Source organism: Helicoverpa armigera, chromosome 8, assembly GCF_030705265.1.
Source record: "Helicoverpa armigera isolate CAAS_96S chromosome 8, ASM3070526v1, whole genome shotgun sequence".
Taxonomy (NCBI): domain Eukaryota; kingdom Metazoa; phylum Arthropoda; class Insecta; order Lepidoptera; family Noctuidae; genus Helicoverpa; species Helicoverpa armigera.
This window is the reverse complement of record NC_087127.1, coordinates 4,991,534-5,018,430: the sequence shown is the minus strand read 5'-3', so window position 1 is coordinate 5,018,430 and position 26,897 is coordinate 4,991,534. Positions and strand designations below refer to the sequence as shown.

General features: G+C 34.6%; 1 protein-coding gene across 1 annotated transcript in view; it reads right to left on the bottom strand.

Annotated features, from left to right (window-relative positions):
- The window catches only part of LOC110372852 (beta-3 adrenergic receptor), a 122,172-nt gene extending 95,397 nt beyond the window's left edge, over positions 1 to 26,775 (bottom strand). Inside the window, exon 1 of the mRNA XM_049837921.2 lies at positions 26,573 to 26,775. The gene's annotated coding sequence lies outside the window, so the exon portion shown is untranslated. The remainder of the gene's footprint in view (positions 1 to 26,572) is intronic.
- Positions 26,776 to 26,897: the final 122 nt, after the last annotated feature.

Here is a 26,897-nt window from a genome sequence, read left to right as displayed (position 1 = left end):
CCTACTGTGATAGTGATATTGAAAACCAATTAAGTAGACTAAAATTAAAAATAAATAAACCTGCCCTTAAACTTATACTTATCTACCTGATGAAAAATATTCTATGAAGAACCACAACGGTTCTGTGGGTCTTAGAATATAATAATTTATGTACTATACCTTTTATAGTAAATAAACAATACATCAAAATACGGTTGAGCATACTTAGATGTCCAAGTTTAAACTCCCAACCAGCAGTTACATCTCTAAAAAGTCTACGAGACAAACTGATACAATATTCTGAACTAAAAATATCCACCCCAGCCAAATTGGCGAACATCGATTGAATAGATAATGCTATGAAAAGAGGTAGAACCTCAAATTAAATAGATTCAGAAGAGATTTCCCAGCGGTTACATAATTGAGCGGAATAACCTTCTAAGCGCATCTCACCTCGGATGCTGTAAAGTTCATAATTTAATACATATTAAATTCGCTGTTTGATTACGAATAACACTGATAAATGGGTAACATAGAAGAATGAGTCAAAGAAATGTAGTTAGGAATGTTTGAAAAACAGTATGGCTCGAAAGAATGCTACTTAACGTTAGTCTGAGAAGTGGTACAGAAGAAAAAAATGCGAATCGCCGACCCAAAATACAAAATTGAAAAAAAGTGTGTTATAGAACTACGTGTCTATAGTTTAGAACAATAATATGTCAATCCGATCTGACAGTTAAATAGCTCGTAGGTATATGTCAGGATCGCACACGTAAAAAAGTCTGACATGCCACCATCATTTCACAGAGTTCATAAGTGACGAATGACCTTCTAAAACCCTTTCAGAAGAAAACAATCAAAACAACAACAAATCTACTTTATACGCAAGTCATAGTTTTCCATACTTGAAATACTAGAAGCATTCGTAGCGTAAATAAAAAGCAGAACGGCAGCTCCGGTCAGTTGGCACCATGCCATCTGGACCTGACCTCCGAACTTTAAGCTCACAGTTTTCGCCAAAATTGTATCTAGAAACGGGCGAAAGGAAGCCTAGATTTTTAAACGGGCCTTTATAAAATAAAGCCTTCTAAATTAAGGAACAGACTGGATTTGGAGAAAACGTTGCTGGTCCAACAAATTAAATTAAAGGAGTCACTTTATTTTGTGAATATTTTAGGCAGAAGTCTGGTAGGTATATCATAAAGGAGTAATTTCTGTTTTGTTCTGTTTTTTCCACAACCGGATAAAAAATTGCCTACGTATTACTGTGATTAATAATCTGTCCCATTATAAACTTTCATCAAAACACGCTCAATAGTTTTTGCGAGAAACAGGAACATATCCAAACTTTCACGTTTCATTAGAGTGTTAGAGTGATAAGAATAGCATTAAGAAAGCGTTATAATCACCTCAAGTACCGCCCAAAGCGTGTCTTCCTAGCTTTCAAGATAATAACTTATGCATAACCATTGAAAGGTAGCTCGATAGGTTAGTTACGGACGATTAAGGAAACGGAATGGTTTCCTTCATTTGACCCATTACGAGTGAAGGAAATCGACTCGATTTCTCGAAGGAAAAGTTCTGCTTTATAATCGGATTTGTTGTGTAGATAGGTATGTAAGGTTAACTTTAAGATAAAAGTAGTAAAGTCTGGTGGATTTATCTGTAAAGGTTGATAACACAAAACTAAAGTTTGCGAACGTAATGAACTAAACTTGGGTCATTTCAATGACATTATAATTTTGCACTGGTCTAGCTACCATGATCGCCTTGTGATGTATCAAATGAGCAGAAATTTTACTACGTACAGGAACCTGTTCTATTTATTGGTAATATGTAACAACGTTACGTACATTTTGACATATACCTAAAAGCTATCCAGCCGATGTCTTCTAAAGTGTTCCAAACTTATAGAGCACTTGATAAAATGTGCACCTATTTGAAAATCATAACAGCAACGCTGATTTTCCCCCTTATCGCCAACGTCGTGCACAGTAACAGCATCGTCTACTCTAATGTACTCTTCATAAAATACATACAAACGTATAAGACCTAAGATACACACACTACAAACTTTTAGTCGGCCGATAGTTTGTTTGGAAATCAGTATGAAGATGAAGCACAACGATCAGGTTTTCGGCCGGTATCTGACCGACTAAAAACTTAGATCAATATCACGATTAAGTATCTAAAAACACAAAATCCTATCGCCGAGCAACTTTCGGCCGACTGTTTAGTCTCCAGTATGTGGGTATGTGAATAGCTATTCACAGTATTCACTATTACTAGCTACTTGATAGCGTTGAATGAATAAAATCTTGGTTCCATAAGTAGAATGCGTGAGCCGCATAATTTTCTCCCTTCTATCGGATTACACAAAAGAATAATTCATTGAAACGTATTGTTGTGAACGTGCTGTTTTTCAATTGCAAAAATAATAATATTTCTTTGCAATTTACACCCTGATTCTATGCATAGAGTTGTTTTGTTTTTCTTATTACCAACCTTAGTTTCTGTGTAATGTTATATAGTCTATGCTGAAACTGATTAAGAATGCTGACGGTGAGTAGTTACTTACTTCTATCATCGTTTTTATAGTTACATTAGCTTCTCAAAATAATTCGTGTAAATGTCCTCAGGATAATGTCGTTGACCACTAATCTCTTAATCTGATTATGGACACACTTATAAATCTGTTTATCTCACACGGAGACGAAAATAGAAAAAACTATTACATTAACGGGTCACAAGACTTTTAGTTTGATATTTGACCTCATTTTATTAATATCACAATTTTTCCCATTCCGACTCATTCGAAAAATAATGTTACTAAAGCAAAAATTATCCTCATGACAGTGGCAGCTTCGCTAGGGCTTACATTTGCTTTAATATTAACAGAAAAGTGAAGGGAGCAAATATTTCGATAATGAAGATAAATAGCAGTAAAACATAGCTGCGTCAAATAAAAAAGGCTCCATCAACACTCCCTTCGGTGTAGACAGCCTAAAACTATTAATGGAATATTTTACGCAAATATCTAAATTGGTTTTCATTGTAACCCACATTTAAATGAAGCCTCCTTCTAAAAATAAATAAAGATTGACTAGACGCCTAGACGTACCTAGACTTTTACTGAATCACGGTCTCAATAGACAAGTCTTAAATCAATTGGTAAATTGAGATAATATTTGAGAAACCTATTACTTTAGGGGCATTGTTTAATCGATTATTTTATTTATATTTCTATTATAGACTTTCAGTAGAAACATCCTCACTAGTTTCTTATTTTAAAACGATCCTCCAAATAAAATCCAGCTATTTTGATGGCATCTTCGTAATTTTTTTTCGACAGATGTTGGACTACACAGTCATCTAGACGTCTATTCGCTCAAATAACCACGGCTGCCATTAGTATCTACAAAATAAAACTTGGATCTTGTCAAATTATACCAAACGTTCAAGTCTTACATACCTGTCCATAAATTGAATAGGTATATTGCAGAGCCTTACCCGGGTATAAGAAATTCCGGTACTAATATCGCGTTTTTTTGGGACCGGTAATCCCCGGTTGCTATTCTCGAGAAATCCAGGGATGAACCCTTATTTTAATATACATTGAAAACTTTGCGATGAAAGTGAGAGCCGATCCTTACGCTTAGAAAAAATAGGTTGAAACATTTCACAAACTAATGTGAACATTAGTTATGACGTGAATTCTGACACAATTCGATAATCATGTATTTATTACAAATCATTTTCAAAGTAGTGGCCACCATTTATTAAAAATGCGTAAGTTTGTTACTCTTTCACGCAAAAAATACTGGGTGGATTTGGATGAAACTTGGCAGTAATATACCTATTTTATATATCATGATAACATGCAGGCTACTTTTACATAATTCTCTAGAGAAGCGGTTTAAACTGCTGGCCGAAACTATTTTAGCATAAAAATAGTCGTTTTGTGATTTCTCTCCATTGAAACTTTCCTCATTACTTTGCTTTTAGACGGTGTCTTTAATTATTTTTAAATGCCATTCCAAAGTGTTTTCTACACAAAAATAAGAATAACACACCACTAAACGAATTTAGCTTAATGAATAGACAAAACATACAAACAACAGGCCAACCCCTTAAGTTGTTATGCACGAAAAATAAAACAATTCTTACGCAAAAAATCCTCCGCGGCGATTCGGGTACGGTAAATAGGCTCTAAATATTCAAGTAAGTGAATACGAAGACATTGTTTATAGCCCGGGTTCGCTCAGGGGAGCTGTTGGTAATATTGCATTTATCCGACATTTTAATACGTAATACATATTCGACGTTGTAAACAGGTAAGCTGTCTCTGGAGACGTTTTGTATGAAAGTAAATAACGAATGACCGTTTTTGAGACACCCTTCAAAGGATAGCTTTGTTTTGGTTGTTTTTTTAACTGCTAAGTATTGTATAATACATATATTGAAGTTGCAAACAGTATTAATATAACAGATAATGGAATGTACTCATAAATTCACATTAAACTTCATGTCATAAAATTAAACAGATTCAAAAGTTTGATCTTCACACCTTTGAGGTATCGCAGACCTCGATAGAGAACATTTGTCTTTGTATCGATCGCATGTTAGAAGAAAAAAGGTGTTGACAGCCAAAGACAATAAAGTTATCCTAGGCTTTTTCCCCTTTCTGTTAATATATTTTTTTTCCTTGAAAGTACCTACAGAAAAACGTCCAAAGTAATATATATCCTCATTTAATTTAAAACTAATTAACAAATAGCGGCCACATCCCAGTAGGTTCTAAGTTCTAAGTGATATCGACGATTTGGCTCAACCTTGGCCCAATAAAGTCACGTCTGCCGGCCTGAATCGCAAATGCATTCAGTGGATCTGAACACTACCGTTTAAATATGTATTTGCAGTTTACGTATTTTAGGACTGTATCTAAGAGAAAAAAACCGGTCAAGTGAGAGTCCATTCTTCGTAATAATGGTTCAGTGTAATACGTACCAACAAATTATTCTCAAAAGATCCATAACTTCATATAATTTATCTGATATAAATCATCAGAAAACTTATATGAAGTTTTAAGCTATATATCTTTTGCATCCATAAATGATAGGTATCGACATATGGCAAAGAAATGATACTCGTAAAATAATTCGGGCCAAACAAACCATATTATGATTAAATACCTTTTTGACTTACGTAAACTGCATGATAAAACTTTCAATAATGGAATTTAAAGTAAAGTAAAGATGGCAGGAGCTGGATGCGAGAAGCCGAAAATCGATCTCAGTGGCGTGCACTTGGAGAGGCCTATGTCCAGCAGTGGACTGCGATAGGCTGATGATGATGACGATAATGATGTTTCTTTTAAGCATTTAATTTAAATGAATAAAATAATATTAATTACTGTTGGTATAATTTGTATTTTGCCTCCGTTTCGGCAGCGGTAGCGGTTTAAGCTGAAACCACAACTGTATCTGAAAACGGTTTTATTATATTTTTACAATAAACTTTTTAACACAAACGTATGCATTTTATATGATAAAGATAAATTGTTATTAATATTGAAATACTTTTGAATAATTCATACACAAAAACTGCATACTGCTACATAAATAGTCAGGGGAAAAATACATTTTATCCCATTGAAATTATGTAATCCTCAGATCGGTCTCACACTAGCAGATTTTAAGCTCGGCTTATTCTCACGGCAACCTTCGGTTCGTATGGCACGGTGTTGGGCATATACGAACGACATTAAACAATTGACAAACGCTGGTACAAAAGATGGCACTCGAAAACGCGCGACAGTTTTTTTTACCACTCGGAATGTTCTGCGCGTAAAAAAACCGTATCGTAGTAAAAAAAACTTAACATGTACAATAATTATGCTCCCACCAAATTGTTTTGTTTCGTCTCCTGACTTCCTCACTCAAATCACGGTTGAGGAAAACCGTTTAATGTTGCAAATACAGCGTGAAAAAGATTTATCTCGCTACGTAGAACTTAATTAAAATCCTTGAGCTTTGCTATCTCGAAACTGTTGCTTTATTGCAGTTTTCTTATCATTCTCTGTCACATATTTTTCAACTTCATTTAAGACATCAGCCTACGATTTAGATAGAGTAAAGTATAAAGGTTTGAATCAAGCGTTCCAAGATAAGGACGTGACAAAGCATCCAAAACTCTGTACTGTTCCCGCCAATTGATTTTGCATTTCTGAACTTTTGTGCGTACAGGATCTTGTCAAGAAACATAGCTTTTGACAACTATTAACTTCACAATAAAACACATACAAACATCCGAATTGACAACCTTCTTCTTTTTAACCGACTTTGGCTAAAACAATATAAAGTTAATTGACGCTTGCCGTTTATAATACCTATTTTGAATTTTCAAAATAGTTTCTGCATAACTGAATAACCTAACTGAATTTCAAAATCAGAACTCGAGGCTTCGTTATTTAGTACAGCATTCAACCAAAAGGCTGTTGTTCAGTACCCAGAATATTAAATAACAGCTGTTCTATCACATTTCTGGCATAAAATAGACAGGTTTCATAAATAAAGCGCCCAAAAGTTTACCGAACATAAATCTGACGGCATTATTTACCACCCTTTGAGGATACAATGAAACTACGAGGAATTTTAAGTCTAGTTTAATTTTTAATTGATGATCCCTGTAGTTGACGATGAGGCTTCTCAGATGAAGTTTATATTTAGAAGTTAGAATTCAAATACTTAATTTCTAAATATAAAATTGAAAAAAGGATTTGTCATGTGAACAAGTATGATGGAGCTCGTCAGGTAGACATATCAGAAACCAGCCTGATTACGATAGATGTGAAATGCTTTATTAATATCAAAATTAACCAAGCATTTATCGAAATGAGTCTTTAATTTTAACATTATCAATCACTTCCCAGGAAGAAAGCTAAGAAGCTAAAAGATTAGGAGGATGATGATAATGCCAAAAAAATCACATGGCACTTACAAAATGTTCATCAATAAGCTAATAAAATTGATGTAGCTTTAATCCATGGGAAAATCAATTGATAGTTCAAAACTGTACATAATTCTCAATCCTTACTTCCAAGAATTACTAACTTTCGAAACTTAGCATCGATTTATAATAAAAATACCTCTCAACTTGCTAACAACATAACTTTGTAAAGTAGAGCCACAAGATCAATAAAACGGTCTATTACAGTTGACTATTTTCGTTCTACAAATAGTGTACATATCGAACGAGCCCTACAGTTCGGGAGTTTATTTTCGACGTCTATAAAAGTTTGTGGAATTACCTATTGAAGTAGCTGTGCGAACTTTTATCCGATCGTCGAAGGTCGGATTACGTTCCCAAAGGGAGCAATTTCTTCGTTTATTATTTTAAATCATAACATTTATGGCGAGACTGACTAAGGTTGTTCATTTTATGGCTGTTTTTATAATTGATTAATAATATTTTTAGGATAAAAATAACAAATCGATGTAAAAAGTACCAGTCAATGCCAGTAATTATAACAGTCTTCTTAAATAAATTTTACGGAATTATCAAAAAGGTTTAGCTTGAAAATTTGAATTAACGATTCATTCTGGAGTTCTCTATTAAATTAAAACCATGTTACTGCCTAAATACCATTACATATTAAATAATTCATTACTAATTTAACAAGAATGTTTTGTTGATGAAACCAATCATTCGAACATACGTATTCCACGTACACTCATTCAGTTTTCAATAGCTATAACGTAAACTATCCATTTAATACATACTAATGAATAAATAATATCCAATATAGCACGCATTGTTCCTATCAATAAATTTTCAATGAAAGCCAGTTTTAATCCTTTTATGGCTTTAGCTCGAACTTGAACTTAAAGTTGACTTCGCCAGAAAATTAATGTGAAGGATCATACAAGAGAATAAATAAGTTAGAAGAGTTCCATCTAAACTCGTTGTTCTATCTACTATCTGACTTTTAGCTTGTGCTGAAGGAATTGAGACGAAAAAAATATGATGGACCTAAAATGTTGCCTTGCGGAAATGCAAATAAAATCGGAATATTCGCTATTTTGGAAGTAAAAATCTTAAGATAATTAATTACACATCATATTATTTTGTAATTCTAATTAAGTAAACTTGATAGACGTTTTATTATTTAAAAATGTTATGCAATTCTAAGAAAACTGGCTACACAATCGAGTCAAATGCCTTCTCTAGTTTAGCAATAACTTAGTAAATCTCGGGATTATAGTGTTCGCGTGACAAAGGAACTTGAATTTTGCATGGGTGACCATTGAAGCAGTCACGCGTGACCAAAGGTCGCGTATGTTTTCCAATTTAACGTATACTTTCATCGAACATGAACACGTAAAGCCAACTAAGACTAATTAAGATGTCGAACATTTGCTTAATGTAGTTAATATTGTGAAGACTGGAATAGAGAATGGAAATAATTACAAGTATATATTCAAATATTACTAGAGTACAAAATAAATAAACAGTAGCCTCCTCTATATACATCCTCTATATAATGAAACTTGGTTAAAAATCTATGTACCAAGATTGGAAGTCTAAAAAAAGTTCTTCAGTTTGGGCAGTGAAAAACTACTAGTGTTCTCTTTAAACAATATTAAATTTTCCATTCCACTAATCAACATTTTTGAATAAACAAACAAAAAGTACTTCCATGAACAATAAACGAAATTTAAAAACAACTGAAGAAATCAAAAATAACTCACTTACGAAACTTGTTTCGAAGTTATAGAAAATGTATTCAAGCTAATAATATTCTGGTAACAGCTAAGCTGTTTCAGGAGTCCCCATAAACAATGCCAAAATACAAATCTTGAAATTATCCAAACGGTTTCTTTAGAACATTCTATTTTTACCGAATCATAAATCAGAACTTTTTGTGTAGTTGTGAACTAATTTGAAAGAGTTGGGACTCCTTGTGAATTCGCAATTTCTCTTCTTACATCAAAAATTTTTGTGGGAGTAAGAACTTGTATTTTTTACTTTAATTAAGAATCTTAGAAGCCAAAGTAACGTCAAACTAATGAGTCTGTACCTTGATCATACATTCAGGGCATCTCAACTAAATAATGTACCTTTTTATGCAGTGCATTTAATCGGATTAACTTATTAAAAATGAATCCTTTGAAAAGCAACTGATATTCTTTTTGTGTGTTCTTTATTTATTAACTTAACCTAGCACTTTATGTATATCAACAGGCCCAATGACATCCAAATGAACCCCATAAATGGCTGTGGATTCACCCTTTCACCGTAGAGCGTCATAAATTTTGCCCACGCCTATAAAAAATATAGCCCTGATTTTATATAATAAACTTTATACCAACCTATTCGAGAAAAGCATTAGATTTTTACAACCCTAGAAAGGCCAGTCGCATTTTATGAAACGTTATTGTATTTCGTTGAAATAAATTAGTCTTCAATCGGATTGTCTATAGGAAGCTCTGTGACGGCGTACTCAATCAAAGTTGAACAATGGCCGCTCCAGTTGATCCCAAATTGTTAGTAGATAGCCACTCTATCAACACTAGTAGGTACCTACTGCCTGTCCTTGGACGAGGTCAACCGAATTTCATTTTTAATGAAACTGAAAATGGCCTTGTCACTTTACTGGTACTGTTCAAACAAGACTAACTGATGTAAATAGTAATGTGATAATGGAGTAGCGACTAATGGTTCAAATACATTTATTTTTCATGCTTCCCAAAATGTCTAATTGGATATTTTATTAGAACCAATAAATAATGTGTTTAGTTGGGTTTTTCTTGGTATATCAGTAAATAATAAGTTACACGGGTTAGCGAGGCGGAGGCTGATTTCGTCTTTCTTATCAGTGTGAACTATCAATGATCGACGTTTGCAGTTATGACTCAACACTTACTTTACCTATCTCCGTTACCTTACAAAATAGGTATGTGACCTAAAATCATTTTCCCATACACGTCCTTGACCGTAAAAAATATACAAAACGTTTTCAACAGATAAGACAGTACAACAAAGGCTTATTGTTCGAAGAGTTCAGCCGATTATTATTATTGTATAGAAATGGGAAGACGGAAGCGTGGTAATAGGTTTAACCTCAGCCTATAACGGCTGTGGCAGAATCGATGTCAACATTCCAAGGTCACTAGGGCAGGTATACACTTACGTACGTAAATGTTCGACAGTTTTTCACAACATCGGTAAGGCATAGTTAACTTGTGAGGACATAGTTGCCGTTGAAGGTATTATTTTATCGATATTAAGACTGACCTAAATATACCTAACTATTGATTTTTATAAGTGCAAAGCTTTATCGATGTGAAATATAACTTTCGTATTGTCATTTTACTATTGTTTGTCACGATATGGGAGAGCTAAGGAAACATTTTTTTCGGGTTTTCAGGTGAAATTATAACTTTATATGAATTAGAATTTCACGATTAGAACACCCTTTTTGCAATCCAGGCTGTAAAATTGCATGCAGGAACATAAAAAAATTTAATTCAAAACTTTTAAGTCAAACTTGGACGTGAGTCATTCTAGTCCCACATTTTCCAGCTGACAAAGCTTAAAAAGAAGGCCAAAGCAAAACTCGAAGCTCAAGCCCCAAGTTCCATAAAACAAGGCTTCTAAAGGAACCAAACACAGCGTGTAATGGGTTTTACGGAAAGTTTACTAACTGTCATGTCACACTGAGTAGATTAAATAAAACTGTTCCGAACTTAGCCGACGAGACCACGGCTAGTCACGGATTCACGATATTCTTTCGTCAACTCGTAAATATGTTTTAAATGTTTGTGGGTCTATGTTGGCTTTTTTACATTTTCTAGTTTTGAGAATGGCATGTGTTTGGTTCTTAATAGTGGTCATAAAAACTTTGCTACGAGGAGCATATACCTAAGTATATCCAGACATTCAGACTAAATATTGTGACTGACCCGAAACTCAATATCTTATGTACCTTACAACCAGTAGACCAAAGGGCATTGTTGTTGCTTTAATTATTAAATTATTATTGAAGAACAACAACACAATTCACAATTAAACTGAGTTACACCTTATGCGTAACAACACAAAGTCTTATTTCCAACAAAAAATTCAAACGATTAAAGAATGAAAAATTGGAACTTCCAAAATAAAATGCTGAAGACACTTCGTGCTATCCCCGAGTGTGGAAGGGCACGGCTTAACTCATTACAACCCGAATCGTACCACCGGCCTTGAATGTTGCATTTGTAAATAAAAAAGAAAAATATGGAGTAGAACCACTTTCATGCTACACGTTTAAAGTTTTCATAACTTTTTCACGTGTATTTTTATGAAATGAAACTCCAGTTTTTTGTTTTAATTTCATTACACTATGAAAGACCGTTCGTTGCTATTTTTGACCGCTGTATTCGCTGTCTTTTCATCATACAACAAAACTATGGATTTCCCCAATTGTTTTTTGTAAAATTTTGACAAAACGGTATAATATTTATTGTATGTTGCAGTAATCAATTTGCTCTTATTTTCTCAAATATGAATCGCTTCTAGAGAAGAGTAATTTTTTAGCAAGGAGAGCTTCTAGAGCAGACAAAACCTGACGATTTTTCTCTGTCACTTTTCGAACCATTTTTTCGATCATTATCATTATTATCAGCATCGCAATTTATCACTCAAAATTTTACAAAGCTTAATAAATTCACCAGTTTTTCCCACAAAAAATGGTAAGCACAAAATGGCCCACGTCCAATTCCTTCGTTAAATATAATTTATAACTCTTTAAAACTCACATTTTCATTATACTGCTCCATAAATCTGCTATAAAACAAAAAGTTTCGATCGTTCAATTCAGTAAAGAATACTTGAAGGAGGAAGAAATAAATCAATCAATACATTGACCTCATTAATATAGTCTCAAGGTCAGATTATAATTATCTGAATGGTGGTCTGTCAGTCTGATATAGTTAGATTAGAAGAACAATAACCAGAGATCGTCAATCTTTGGCTGGAATTGTTCTATTCTGTTGGTACAATTGAGAGCTTCTAGAGCAGACAAAACCTGACGATTTTTCTCTGTCACTTTTCGAACCATTTTTTCGATCATTATCATTATTATCAGCATCGCAATTTATCACTCAAAATTTTACAAAGCTTAATAAATTCACCAGTTTTTCCCACAAAAAATGGTAAGCACAAAATGGCCCACGTCCAATTCCTTCGTTAAATATAATTTATAACTCTTTAAAACTCACATTTTCATTATACTGCTCCATAAATCTGCTATAAAACAAAAAGTTTCGATCGTTCAATTCAGTAAAGAATACTTGAAGGAGGAAGAAATAAATCAATCAATACATTGACCTCATTAATATAGTCTCAAGGTCAGATTATAATTATCTGAATGGTGGTCTGTCAGTCTGATATAGTTAGATTAGAAGAACAATAACCAGAGATCGTCAATCTTTGGCTGGAATTGTTCTATTCTGTTGGTACAATTGGATGCAATTGAACTACTAAATATGTTGCTATCAAGAAGGCGAAGAAACCTCTCTCCCGATATTTATTACATAAACATAGATATAAAAAGAGCATATAAAGTTATACCTGCCGCATATATCCAGATTCTTAAAGGCATATAAGATCAAATTGACGGTCACCTAAACGGCCCAGTAATTTTATTTGATCAAAGAAAAACATAACAAACAAGTTGATTGATTCATCAAGTAAATGTAGGAAAACATTTCCGAGTACATAGAACAGAAGCCATCAAAATATTCGTCGTTCAGAACTCGCATTACGTAAGTAGCAAATTGTATACAAACCGAAGAAGAAACTTTGAGTTTCTCTGAACCACACTATCTTCCATCTTGTTTGGAAATGAAACGCAAACAGATGTATCTGAGTAAGCCATTCGGAGAGTTTAAAAGCCATATTCAGGGAAGTGGTGTTTACAGGCTTGCAACTTTTAACTCTCAATATGTCTCGTCAATGCACACTGACACCTCTTTTAACTCCTTCAAGTTCTGCTTTGCGAACTTAAATCAGTCGTATGTAATAGGCAATAGAGTTTAAAATGTTACGACAGTTTTTGTATCAATATTGTCATCCTTAAGGAAATGTTTGGAGTTCTCAAAAAGTTCTGTGGGTGTTAATGACATTATTTTTAACCATTTCTCCATGAGCATATTTCTTAAATAAATTTTGCTCAGAAATATAAAAATACCCCAAAAATATTATTTAATTATTCAGCCGGTTTTATGAAGACCACATGTGGTTAACGATTACATCCCTTAGTCAATACTGGCAATCAAAGCTCATATCCTTTTATGTCTCTAATATGAGGCTTGACCTACTTGGATGGTCGCCGCGGGAGATCCCAAGATTGAGTCTCGTGGAAACTGGTTCATCGGGATTTCACGGTGCGTGGGCTCCAAACTACCACTTTGGCGATGTGCCAGGGTGATCTGTCAACTAGTGATGCACTGGTCCTATTCATTAATAGTGATGGAGTATTCCAGTTTCCATAGAGACGTGTGCCGGGATGTGAAGTGGGTGGATCGTTATAGACTTGGAGATTCTTGTAAAGGAAGCCATTGAAGAAATAATTTCTCCTACAATGTGTTCCGCTAGTGGAGTTGCCCACTTGTGCTATTTATGACATAATCCTTACCCCACTATGTCTGTTTGGATATATTTGATGAAGTGAATACCTGCACTACGTGAGGGCTTGTCACGTACCTACGCCCAGATTAATGTACCTTAGCAAGTTAAGTTGGCACCAGAAGTAGTTGAAAATAGCCAAATTGAATAACTTTGTCGTTTCACCTGCATCAATTTATCACAACAAACGACACCGTTTGTTATAAAATATAGGTTGTCTTTGATATAAAATATAGGTAAGTAGGTATATACCGTCACTAAAAATACCAGCTCAGATTACCTAAACTTTTCAATGGTATTTTACAAAATTTTACTAAATTTTACAAAACTAGACCAATTATTTCAAGTAAAAGCTTGTCAAATAATTTTCAGTACAAAAACCACAACATAAAGTTTTTTTTCGAAATACGACGCAGAAAATTGTCTACAATACACCAAATAACTCATAAATAAATCAATCAATATAAACTGCGACGTCCCCAGACGGACAAAAAGAAATATTATAGTATTATTGTAAGTTGTATAGAAAACCAAGTCTGCAACGGAAAAGCTCGCTTATTCTCTAACTAATTCCCGAAGGCAAGTTTCAGAGACTTTGTTGGTTCGAAGCCTTTTATGGTGTACTCTATGGAACACTAATAAGCGTTGTTTATGCCTAATATTTATTTATCCTGTACATATTTGGGGCCTAGACTATGCTATATTATGATAACCAAATAGATATACAATAAATAGTGAGCAAAAAAGTATGGAAAGAAATAAATGGAAATGCAACTACTGTCTTATAGTAAAATCTTTCAAAACGTATTGGTAGTTAACAGAGTTATATACTTATTTATTGGTCACAGACCAATCCTTCAATACTCACAAATCATACCTTTCAACTCCATCAAAATCGTAACTAGCACAAATTGCCCATACTCTCTGTCTAATTAGATAATATTAAAATGATTTATTTCAACAAAACACTACACTAGGTAGTTTCGTTGGCAATAAACATACGTCTTTACAACAAAGAGTGTATTGTGTTTCTGCCAAAACTTATGAAAGGACCTCTAGAATTAACTAACCTTGGTGGTGATGTGAAAAGACGAGTAAATTATGGATTATATATGTTACCGTAAGATTACAAACATCGTTAGATTACAATCTATCTCGAGAGATTGTAAACTGTCGAATTATTGTGAACCGTAACATCTGATTGCAATTTAACGCATTATTTTTCGCTATATTATAATCTATCGATGAGAAATTGTCAAATTGTCAACTGTCCGAAAGCTCTCTCTGATTGGTCAGTCTTTTTGTAAGATCGACCAATCACGACCAGCCGTTCTGTTCCCATGGAGTTCCCGTAGAGTTAGGAATGAAATAGAGGTGTCAGTTAAATAAAATAAATGCTCTTCAAAAAATGGAAGTAAGCACGCAACATGCAGCAAGCATGGCTTCTGTCACGGCTCCGGCGCTGCGGGGCTTCGGCGGTCCCATGCGAGCTTATCGTCGCAGATGGTTTTCACGCTCACCACCGCAGCTTCGGCTTGCTGGCCGGCTCCGCCGGCCAGCCTCAGCCGCGGCGGCGAGCGCTGAAACTACCTGCGCCTCAGCTCGCAGGCCGCCTCGCCCCTCCGCGCCTACGCGGTTTTGAATTGCACTCTAGGGGTAGGGCAGACAAGACTACGTGGAGTCGGTTTTGCAGCGATTCGTTTTCGTCACTAACTTCAATTTTTAATACAATTTTTAATTGTGTGTAATTTGAGTCTTAAAAATTAAGTACAATTTTTGATTTTATAAAAAATTAAACCGTCACTTATTTTTGCACGTCTATTCTATTATATTTTTATTTATGGCAATCCGTGTCGATGTCAATGTCGACGATTCTGCCAATGTGACACCGGGAGTTGCAAAGAACATTGTCTTTTTTGACGTTCTACCAATCAGCGCGCAAGATGCATTCCGTTCTACGCCAGTTGACAATTTGACCGCTCTACATCGCTCTCGATCTTACAAAAAGACTGACCAATCAGGGAGAGCTTTCGGACAGTTGACAATTTGTCAATTTCTCATCGATAGATTATAATATAGCGAAAAATAATGCGTTAAATTGCAATCAGGTGTTACGGTTTACAATAATTCGACAGTTTACAATCTCTCGAGATAGATTGTAATCTAACGATGTTTGTAATCTTACGGTGACATATACATCGTATATTGTTGATGTCTCGGATAGTGTTTTGTAAGGGTAGGTACTTGATTTACTAGTAGGTGTGTATATGTTCGTGTAAAAGCTCAAAATACGGTAAATCGTAATATTTCCCGGAAAACCTAAAAACCAACTTATTTATAAAACGTATAGTTATCGGCACCTATCTTGAACTCTGACCTTCACCTGCGCAGTTTTGTGGTATGAAGTGAGGCGCGGGGGCGGACTAAAGCGGTGATTGGCCCGCAGTGCATCGCGTCATAGCCGTCACTCAGGATTGGTTCTTTGCTAGTAAATCACTTCTGCACAGATGTAGGTCAGAGCACAAGATTCGTGCCGATAACTATAGTCGTCCGTGCAGAAGATTTCACTTGGTAACAGTACCCTAAGTTTTTACAGGTGAAACTTGCCATGATTGTACTAATGTACTAAAACTTACCAGAAAAATCGTTTCATTTAAAATCGCCCCCGCCAACCCCTTTGGCTACTGATAAACAGATTTAAATGTAGAGAGATTATTTAAAGAATTTCCACCTAGCAAAATTACAATAATAACTCCAACGCGACCGGTAGTCATACTAATTCTACGCAAATAAAACACTGACACAGTTGATGAGTATTTCACATTTCACGGTGCATTTCCAAACATTGTACGTTGCCATCAAACCCAGTTTATAGTTGTGAACATATGTTAGTAACGATCCCTAGCGACCGAAGTTTATTTACCTTCTTTCATTGACTTGAAAATCTGCTAATTCACACACATTTTCCTTCTCATAGCGGCTGCCAACAGCTCGTTTGAAGTATTTTCGGCATCATCTTTTTGTTCAACAGTGATAATTGTACGCACTTGAAAATGAAGTTTGTGTTTCGTTGAAATATGCTTTTAGTGTTCCTTATTGAAGCTTATATTTTTTTATTCTAAACTAAATATTCTTTTTTTAGTCATAAAATACAGTTTCATATCAATCGTCTTCGGAATTCAAATTATTTAAACACACATTTTGTGGGAAATTACCCGCTGTGGGTTGCTTGAGGGGAGTGCAGACTTTTACTACCTATACCAGGTCTGCGATAACTCTTTTGAATAATCCCGCAAACCCAGTAAAACACACCGAAACTTGCTTTCTCCATTTAACAAAATATCAAAAACAAAAATAGGTTTTTTTAAAGATTCCCAGACACCTTTATCCAAACAAATACTTTTTCGTGTTGATTGGCGAAGTCACGAATCGAACCGTTCTTTACAAAAGCATGACTCCGTTGTTTCACCTCAATTAGGTTATCTGCGAAAAAGGGTCGAGGCCCAAGAAAACATGAACATTTTTCTTTCAAAAATGAAGCTTTCAATGAAAAGATTTGCTACGGAAAACCGTGCTGAAAGCGAGTATTTTTTTAGGTGTACACTAGATACACTTGGTCCTGGTAACTTTTTGTCAAGACTAGTAGAACTAACTGTATGAAGAAAAGCTAATTTATTTGATTTTACAGTGCAAGTTCGCATTCACCATGAAAACGATACATACATTTTAGCAATTTTTACAACTAAATAGTCAAAGTGTTATTCGGCGATAATTTTAATAAGCACTTAAAGGTAATTTATGAGTAAAAAAGCCTTCTGTAATATATTATACTTAAACTTCAGAATCCATTTAAAAATTGTTCATTTCCATTGCCAGGTACCGTGATACAGCATGTTTTATTTCTATTCTTTCGAATACCTCACCAATAACAGCTCGGATTTCGGTAAAAATACTAAGAAGTTGGCGTGGTAGCTGTGATTCTATCCAGAATGCAATTTGGGTTGACCTCTCCAACTATTTCTAGCCATATCGAATAATATATTTCGTTGTATCACTATTAGGTTTTCCATTTGTACTCTGATTTTCAAGCGACAATCAACAATATTATTTTCCGGAATTTGACAATGTTCCAACACCTGATCTCTAAATAAGATCAACCTGTATCAGCCATTGCAGAGTAAATACCACTTTTATTTTGAAACAACGATCTTAAAAAAAATGTGCAATATTAAAACTTCAAAATATATTAAGTACGTATTACATTGAAAGAGACAACATGTAAGTACCTACTTAATACAATTTTACCTAAGACAGTGTATTTCTTGATAATGGACAATTTAGTCGTACGATTATAAAGCTTGCAAATATAGGAGTATCTAAATATTTCAGTTGGTGACGAGTTGTCTCCTTCCTCCACATAATAATATGTTAGGTAAACAAACCAATGGAGAACATTTACCTAACAAGGCAACTCGTCAGTATCACATAAATCGAGTTAACCACTCAACCGATGTCGAATATCGATAAACAAATATGTCACGTACCACGCAAAGGGCTGCCAGGTTTTTGATAATAACGAAGTTATTTGTTACGGAAAGATCAATTTTGAAATTCATACGCGTATTTTTGAGTAATTTTGTATATAACTGAAATATACGGTCTGTTTTCTGAATTATCAAACCATTAAAATAAAGTAAAAGTTTGATACTTAGGCTACTTTTAACCTGCTGTGAAACTTAGGTACCCCTTCCGGGACACGCATTTAATACACAAAATACTTAAATATCACCAAACCACTTAAAACATTCGTAACGTACGTGGTTCAAAAGTCTTCACTATTCTAAGTCAACATAGGCCACAGTATACTCGTCATACATCCATTTAGTCCACGTGGCAACCATGATTCACCTATCGTGACAAATGAGGTTCCAATACGTCACGCATCTATTTCAAAACGCGACTTCCATCATAATATCCTTCGCGTTTCACAAATCTGTCACCGTTTGTCTATTCCAAAAGATCGATGGGTTTATTTCATAGGACGGGATTACTTTGTGAATATATTTGGTAAAGTTGTTTATGTGTAGCTTAGCTTCATAGACACAGATACGTTTTCGTTCTCTAATCGGCGTCTAGAGTCGTCTTATAGCCCAATGCGGGTTCTTGGTTAATTAATACCTACTTAAGTAATTAGAAACTTAGTTTTTTGAAGCAGTAATAAATAGCATTTTTGATCAAAATGTTAACTTTACCTGAAGTAATACGTGATAGAAAGGTATAAATAGAAAAAAATAAGAATATTGTATGAGGTGTGTTGTTGACAGGTCGCCAATACCACGTTGTCGATAAACGATATGAAAGCAAAAAAATACGCTGCTCTTTTTCTCCGATCATAGATCAACATAGAAGGAAAACAGTCTTAATTCAATTTTCTAAGAAAGCTAACATTTGGAAATATCATAAAAAAAGAAGGAATCCCATAGGAGTATGTCCTCGTGTACTATATCATGGTCTTCCATTAGAGAATCAATCAGAATTTTGCTTCCAATCACATTTCACAGCACCCTAGTGGCCAATTTCTTGCCAGACAGGAAAATACGGTAGTAAATTGGCTAGACTTATCAATATTTATGGTATTAAAAATCATTTAGCGATTGTTAATAATACTAATGTAAGTAAGTACTTACTTTAAGACATAATCTTAAAAGTAAAAGTTAAAACTAGACAACTAATAGTAGGCAGCCTTTGATATTAGAAATACAAGATATTAAAAGTGTTACAAGATTATTTCTTGGATCTTAAGCCAAATGTAAGTAAACAGCAATGGCATGGCAATTGGTAAGATATCGACATACGCAGCAATTCTACTGCCAAGTTACCCTACAAACGATCCCCTCGACAGTAGAACGACTCAATTTCCCGCACATGGTAATATTTCAAAAATAATTATGATTTACGATCCGCGTCGTAACAAGATGAGCGATCTGACATCGATAAATATTAGCAGGCAGTGGAATGAAGAGCAAAAGTGAAATGCTACTCAGTCGTTGTACAATTCCACGTCAGAGGCCGTCAGACGGATTTGAGTAAACTCTGACACCAGGGGTTGCGGGGTGATTAAACCTGCAATCCATTCGATAAGAAAAATAAGACAGTAACATCACTAGTCTTCCAATTCTGGCACGAATGTTAATCAAAGGTTTTTAGACTTTTAATCTAATTAAGTGCTAGCTTTGATGCGCTTACATAGTGAACAGACGCGATTGATTGATTACCTCGTTAATTTAATTGAAGAATGTAGAGAGGTATTGAACATCTTTTTGAGGATTTTCGTGTGGAAGTGGAAATCAGTCCCTTACACTCAATCACAGACACTCCGTCGATCCAATTGATCTAATTGCTGATGACAAAAACGATAGTTGATTGCGGAAGAATTTCGATGTTCATTTCAGACTTGGGTAGAAACTTCTAGTTAGGCACAGGAGCATTTGCTAGGTGTGACGAGCCAACCTTCGAATACCACTGAATCAAATAGGTATAACTCTGAAAACTATTGAAACATTCCCATTCATTTCTACTATACCTAACATTTCTTTATGAAGGAACGTCTAAACGAGATATACATGTATTTGCTACTCCTGCTATTAACTACTCCCCGCGGTTTGATCCACGTCGCAGGAGAACTCTTCCCGCTGCCGGGTAAAAAGTGACCTATAACCCAAGTAGCAAAATGTAGCCCTGTAATTATCCTAGGAGCACGTATTTTTTAATCCTATAGAAATCCTGTAAACGATAATATAGCCGCATTTGGGCGCAGTTTATTGGACTATTTCGCCCTATAGTCGCTTTGTTATAATCCGGTAAAGTGCTATTTGATTTTATAATTACCTTATCAAGTGCTTTAACAAAACATATTTGAGCTATAAAAATCCGGTAAATGCACCCAAAAAGAGCGATTGGTCCTTTTATGATCTGGCGCGTGCCGCTACTAGAGTAATTGGTCCTACAGTGATCAGCGTAATATCATTAGTAGATTCATTCAGTCGATCATTCGTTCTTTTTTCGTTAATTCATTGTACTGTGCTTGTGCATGACATTGAATCCTCTTTTATTTTCAAAATATAAGTAAAGTCACATTATAATAAGGTTTGTCATTATGTAACATTTGTCGTGTGCCTGTTTCGTAAAGAGTGCCTACACAACTTGCGAAAATAATTTTATTGATTAAATGTTAGACGATAATAAACATATCTTCATACGCCTTCAAAATTTAACATTTTCATTATTTGTTAATTCAGTAATAAATTAATAAATACCTGTCCTACATAGGGCGCCATTACATTGCATTTATCAGAACCTTTATATGACTTTTTAATCTAAGTTAAGACGCTTACATGACATACCTACGCCACCATATTTAAGTTTCAAGGTTCCTTACTTATAAAAATCAGAGGCTATGCTAGCTTGCTGCTAAGAATCCGTTAAGGGTCACGACTAAGATAAAATTGTTCTATAATATCTTTACCTCTAGCAGCTTTATCTGTGGCATTTATAGGAAGTGCATGTCTTATAGAAGAATGAAACAAGACGTTAACAAGATAAAACAATCTTACTAAATGCGATTATCGGATCAAAAGTCACACTTTGCTAATAACTTTTATAACTTGCATTTATAAGACTGATCCTGACTGACTGCTCTAGTAAGAGTCGTGTAAAATAATCCTATTGACATTTATAAAACTAAACTATACGGTCGAAAGTACTTGTAGTGCAAATCATCTTAAAAGATGCTTTAGCAGGATCAGTGGTCTAAGTTAATGCGTCTACTAGATTTCTATAAGGCGTGTAATCTTATTAGTCAATTGCTATAGGAGAATTTTGCTAGTTGGGAAGTATCCACTCTCAGGCTATAGATATTGCGTCTCAAGCTCGACAAAAAATCTTAGTAGGATGTGCCCGGAATTAGTGATACATGTTACAGTCAATTGTTTTTAAGGCTTTTGCGGAACTCTAAAAACATAACTCACTAGTTGCTCATACAAGGTCAATATTTTAACATGCATACAGCACTGAAAGTCAAAGCCAGCATTGCGCTTAGAACAATAGCAGGTAATACATAATGGTGTCTTCGCAGCCTTATTATGAATTCTGTTCTGATGCTCAGAACTTTATAACTGTCTTAAAGGAGATTTGTTGCAGGTCATACTGGGGAGTGCCTTTGTATTTTTGTTGCCAGAAAACAAAACTGGCAGGTTACATTTCATTTTAGGAAAAATATGGAAAAAGTCTGTGATGAATGAGGTACCTATTCAGCAGTAGGTAGATAAAAAGAGGAGTTTAGAAATTGGTTTTAGTTTTTTTCTATTTGTTTTACTGCTATCGACGCCAATAAGAAACTGACATGCCCAAAAATCTTTTGATAGTTATTATGTTTTGCCCAAATTTCTCCTGGTGTTTTAGATATACATACATAGTATTAATATAATGCACCGCCAGGTCGATAAGCATCGATATTTTAAACTTCCTTCTTAAGTAATTTAAACCATTATTTCCTAGAAATATAATAGCTGGTATAAAGGAGCAAGTTAAACGATGAAAACTTTATCCGTTTGAAGTAAAACCACTTTGATTTTACCTAGACTGACATTATCGAGAGACGGTTTAACTACGGTCGATTACTCTGATTTCCCATGAGAGCTGAACGTAACTTTTCTTTAACACATTCACTGCGTTACGGCAAGTATTTGGCCGTATTTGACTCTCAGCCAGTGCGGTAGCTCGTTGTCCTTGTTTTGCGTACTGTGCGGGGGCGATTTATCTAAGTTCCCTTGCGCGTAGGAATGAGATAGTGATATTTTCAATATTGTTGCTTTTAATATAATAATATTGTACACTAACAATATACGGCAAAATAGTTGCCGTAACGCACAGTAAAATAATTATTTTCATTCAGTGCGGTACGGCGAGTATCTTGCCGTACCCCCCCAACCCCGCACCACATTGCATGCGTCCGCGCGGCGGTTCAGTGTGCGCTAGTGCTGGCCGTAAGCAAGACGTAACAATATTTTTTGTGAAAAATATTACGCGGTTCTGCTACAATGAGACAATACAAATACAATGTTCACATAAAAAACTGGATTTGAGTAGAGAGAGAGAGGGGAAATCATCATCTTGATGCCAAAGATGTCAAGTGTGAAAATAATTCAGTGGAATAACTACCTACTTACTAAGTTTCATACACGTCCTTTAATAGTTTTTAGTTTTTTTAAAATTGGTCTGTTGGCGTAGTGGTTGTGGGTTAGATTCCCACACAAATCAAACATTCTTTGTCTAGTTGTCTTGGTCTGGGTGTATTTTCTAACTATACTATGCATTATATGTATTTGGGACTAGGTGGCGCTATAGTGTGATTGTGGTAGAATATAAATACATATTTATACATATTATATAATTAGGTTACATAATTATGTTGATTTATATAATAATATAACACTGATAAATATGAATATTTTATCTACAATAAAAAATATTTTTAAACTATCGACTATCATTCCAGAAGTAAACCCCATCCCTAGCATTTTTTCACTTCTACGCTGTACGGCATATATATTGCCGCGAATGAAAGATTTTGAAAAATCTCTGTATCTTTCAAAGTATAACAGAGAACCCGGGGCGACTGCAGCTAGGTGTATACAAGGATATAGTCTATCGATTTGTTGATAAAAACCATTGATATAGGTGGTTTCCACGTCTGTATAGGCTTTGAAAGTCAGGTTCTGGTACGGCAAAATAGAAGCCGTAACGCATATCAGGAAATATAGATACGGGCAGCATTTGTCTCGTATCGCACTAGTAGAAAGTTTAGATTTAACGCTGCCGCAGTGAATGTGTTAACTTATAGAATCTATTTCCAGCGAAATTCATAAAGAATTTATAATTCTGTCCAATTTTGAGAAATATTTTTCATAACTTTTTTTTGCGTTTGAATAAAAATGTTAATGTTTTAGAATAAATCATATAGCTATATTAATTAAAAACACAATGGATGATGATTTCCCGGAAACCAATATTTAAATCTATTCCATTACGAATTGTTCAGAAATTAATATTTATACTACACGGTTGCAAATCATAACTACAAATCACATACGGATTTATTAGTACCAATTAAATACTGGATTAACGTTCGCAATTTTAAATAACAATTTTATCGTAGAACGTAAAACAATAAATTAAAACTACACATTGGATTGTAGAAAGTGTAATTAATTTGTATTCAATTCGGCAACTAAGTTCGACTTATTGGTCATTTTCTATTTTATATACGCGTGTCAAATAGACATTCTTAAGCTATGTGCAGACTATACATTCCAACGTACGCGACGCTTACACACATTTTCGACACACGTGCACGTGCTCAAAATATACGCAGACTTTACACGTAACCGACGCATAGTAAGAACTAAGAACGTCTAGTCTGTGCATAGCTTTAGAGTCCTAGTCGTTCGCAATCCGTAGATACGCGCACGTATGTATGTCATTACAAATTCTATTTTGGGGACAAGTGTGAATCTTTTGTTTTAAAGAGTAGCTAGCTAGTAGCGTGACATAGCATCATTTGTTGGTTAAATATGTAATAACTGCACACCGTATGTATGTACCCTTTTGTGAATATATAAACACATTTACTAAGTAAAAGCTACGTTTGTAGACTCCTACGTTGTAAAGTATGCAGGAATTTTGAATATTTAATCTTGGTACAGTAAACACGATTTGAGAACGTTAATATGGTCGGTCAGCGGGCAGCAGGATGAAATGTAGGTACGGTCGCCTCCAAAAGTGGCTGAATTAATCTAAGTTTCCAAACTTCTAAACATCGTATACTCGATAACTTACCAGCGTATTCATCAACTATTTTTAAGTTTAGGATGTTGGTTTTTGTTTTGTTAAGAAATCGTGAACCTTTATTACGCTGTTATATAGGTACTTTTGAAGATGTTGATTTGTTTTTTACACGGGGGAAGGATAGATCATTTTGTTCTCCGCGGTTCAGCAACTTATGACGCTGGCTGTACTTACAACTCGACCATACCTTTCGCCACTATTTCTATGTTAGCTTAGGACTGAAATTATACTCGTAATTTAATTAATTACGCTCCGCCGCCAATTTTAGTGAAATAATACTTTATGTTTTGATACAGGTAGGTACGTAGTTTTCTACTTTTTTTTGTGAAACATGACTTAGAAATATAATAGTTGTTTCTTCTGCCAAATTTTTTTTAATAATTTTTCTGAACCCTTGAAAAAGTAGGTAATTTCTGATGTTTTATTTAAAACTTCATAAAACATTTCATGTCATTATAACCTGCACAGGTATATCTTTGCAAGGCAGCCATCACCGATAATGATGGATGGCCGACACGAAATAAACGAAGGTACGATTATAACAACAGAATACTTTTCCCAACTGTGCTGTGGAGATAAAATTAATCAATACAGCTTTGGTTGTTTATACAATAAATTAATATCTATTAAAGCTTCGGAAGCTGCGTCATAAATAATTGTAAATACTTAATCCGTGGAACTATATCGTTAATCATACACGCTACGCGGAATGCACGACAACTTATTATGTCACATTGGTGCAGGTACAATTTATTAACTTTATGGGTACAATAAACAACATTATTTTTAATATGAGTAAACTTGTTAATTATTGAGAGTTCATAGTCAAAGGATTTTAGTACAAAAAGATCTATTACAGCTTCTTATGAAACGTCAAAAGCTAGGTAGATGGTTCCAAGAATCTGATGAAGCACGGACCAGAAATTCCAATGGCACTCTTTTCTCTCATCTCTGAGAAAATTATAGAATGCAATTGAGTTATTTAATATTTTATAATCACGCTATTTATTTGCCTTTAGTAACTAGCCTCAGACCTTCCCCAACGTACGCCATAGTGTTTGGTCGACTGGTCGTCTCTATTTTTTGTGTCATATTCACAGATCAAGTCTGTATATTATGTCGGATTTTCTCTAACATCTGGCCCTTAAACTTCGTAGGAGTTTCCTCAACTCTATTTAAAATGTTGACAAGAAGGTATATTAATTGAAACCAAACTTTATTACCGAGATACCGAAACCAAAACATATGACTACACATTAGTTAGTAATAACACCCACCCATCTACTACCTTGTTTTAGTAATTAATAACATGACATTATGAATACGGAGAGTTAACACGTTCATTAGAATTACCGGTACAAGTTTCAATTTCTGTGAATAACTGGTAATATCGCGATATTAAACAGATTTGTCTGAGCACAAATTGATAGATTTACGCGAAAATATTTGGGTTAATCTGCAGTACGGATAACAGTTTATCCTACATTAATGCCTTGTATTTCACGTGACATGATATTTTGCTTTAATATGCATAATATGTTTTTGAGTAGGTTTATTCTCGCCTTACATAAAATATTGAGGTAGGCCGCCAGCCACCCATAAGTAATCGCAGAAAAAATATCAAATAATACTGAATAAATAATTATGTGGCTACAAAATTCAACTTAAGTGACTAAAAAATAAAATAATTACCTGGTTTAAATGTAATTCTTATTGGTATTTTTGTCATATTATGTATATGAAGATGTAAAAACGTATTTTTTATAACTTGGCCTTCATTAAAAAAATCATGTTAGAACTTATGCGTCGAAGAAAAGAGAAGTTTGCCGTCGAAGTTTAAAGTTCATAATTTTCTTCAAAATTATGATTACCCAATTTAATTAACAAAATGGGCGATCCATTTAACCGGCCAATTTATAATTTACTGTTCTCCATTAAGACCATAACGTAGTGTCGACAGTTTGACGGCTGAAAAATGACGGAAACAGCTTAACGACCCTTTGAGAAATAAAATTACCTTAAAAAGGAAAACTGAGAAAATCCAGCAAACTCCACCTTAATACACAGAGTGACACTTAACACAGTTTAGTTCACGATTCAATGAGCTGGTCGAAACTTTTTATTTGTGATTTCGTTAGTGAGACTCGCGCGAAAGTACGGCGCGACTGGGCGGGCGGCACGACCGCCCACTGAGAACCGCCGAGAGCGACTACACCGAACACTACGAGTACAAACTATTACTCATAAATTTTTTTATAATGTTGTGACTATTATTTATATAAACATTGAGCTTTTTATTATTATTTTCTTTTTATTATTGTAGTCCTTTACGGCTACAAAGT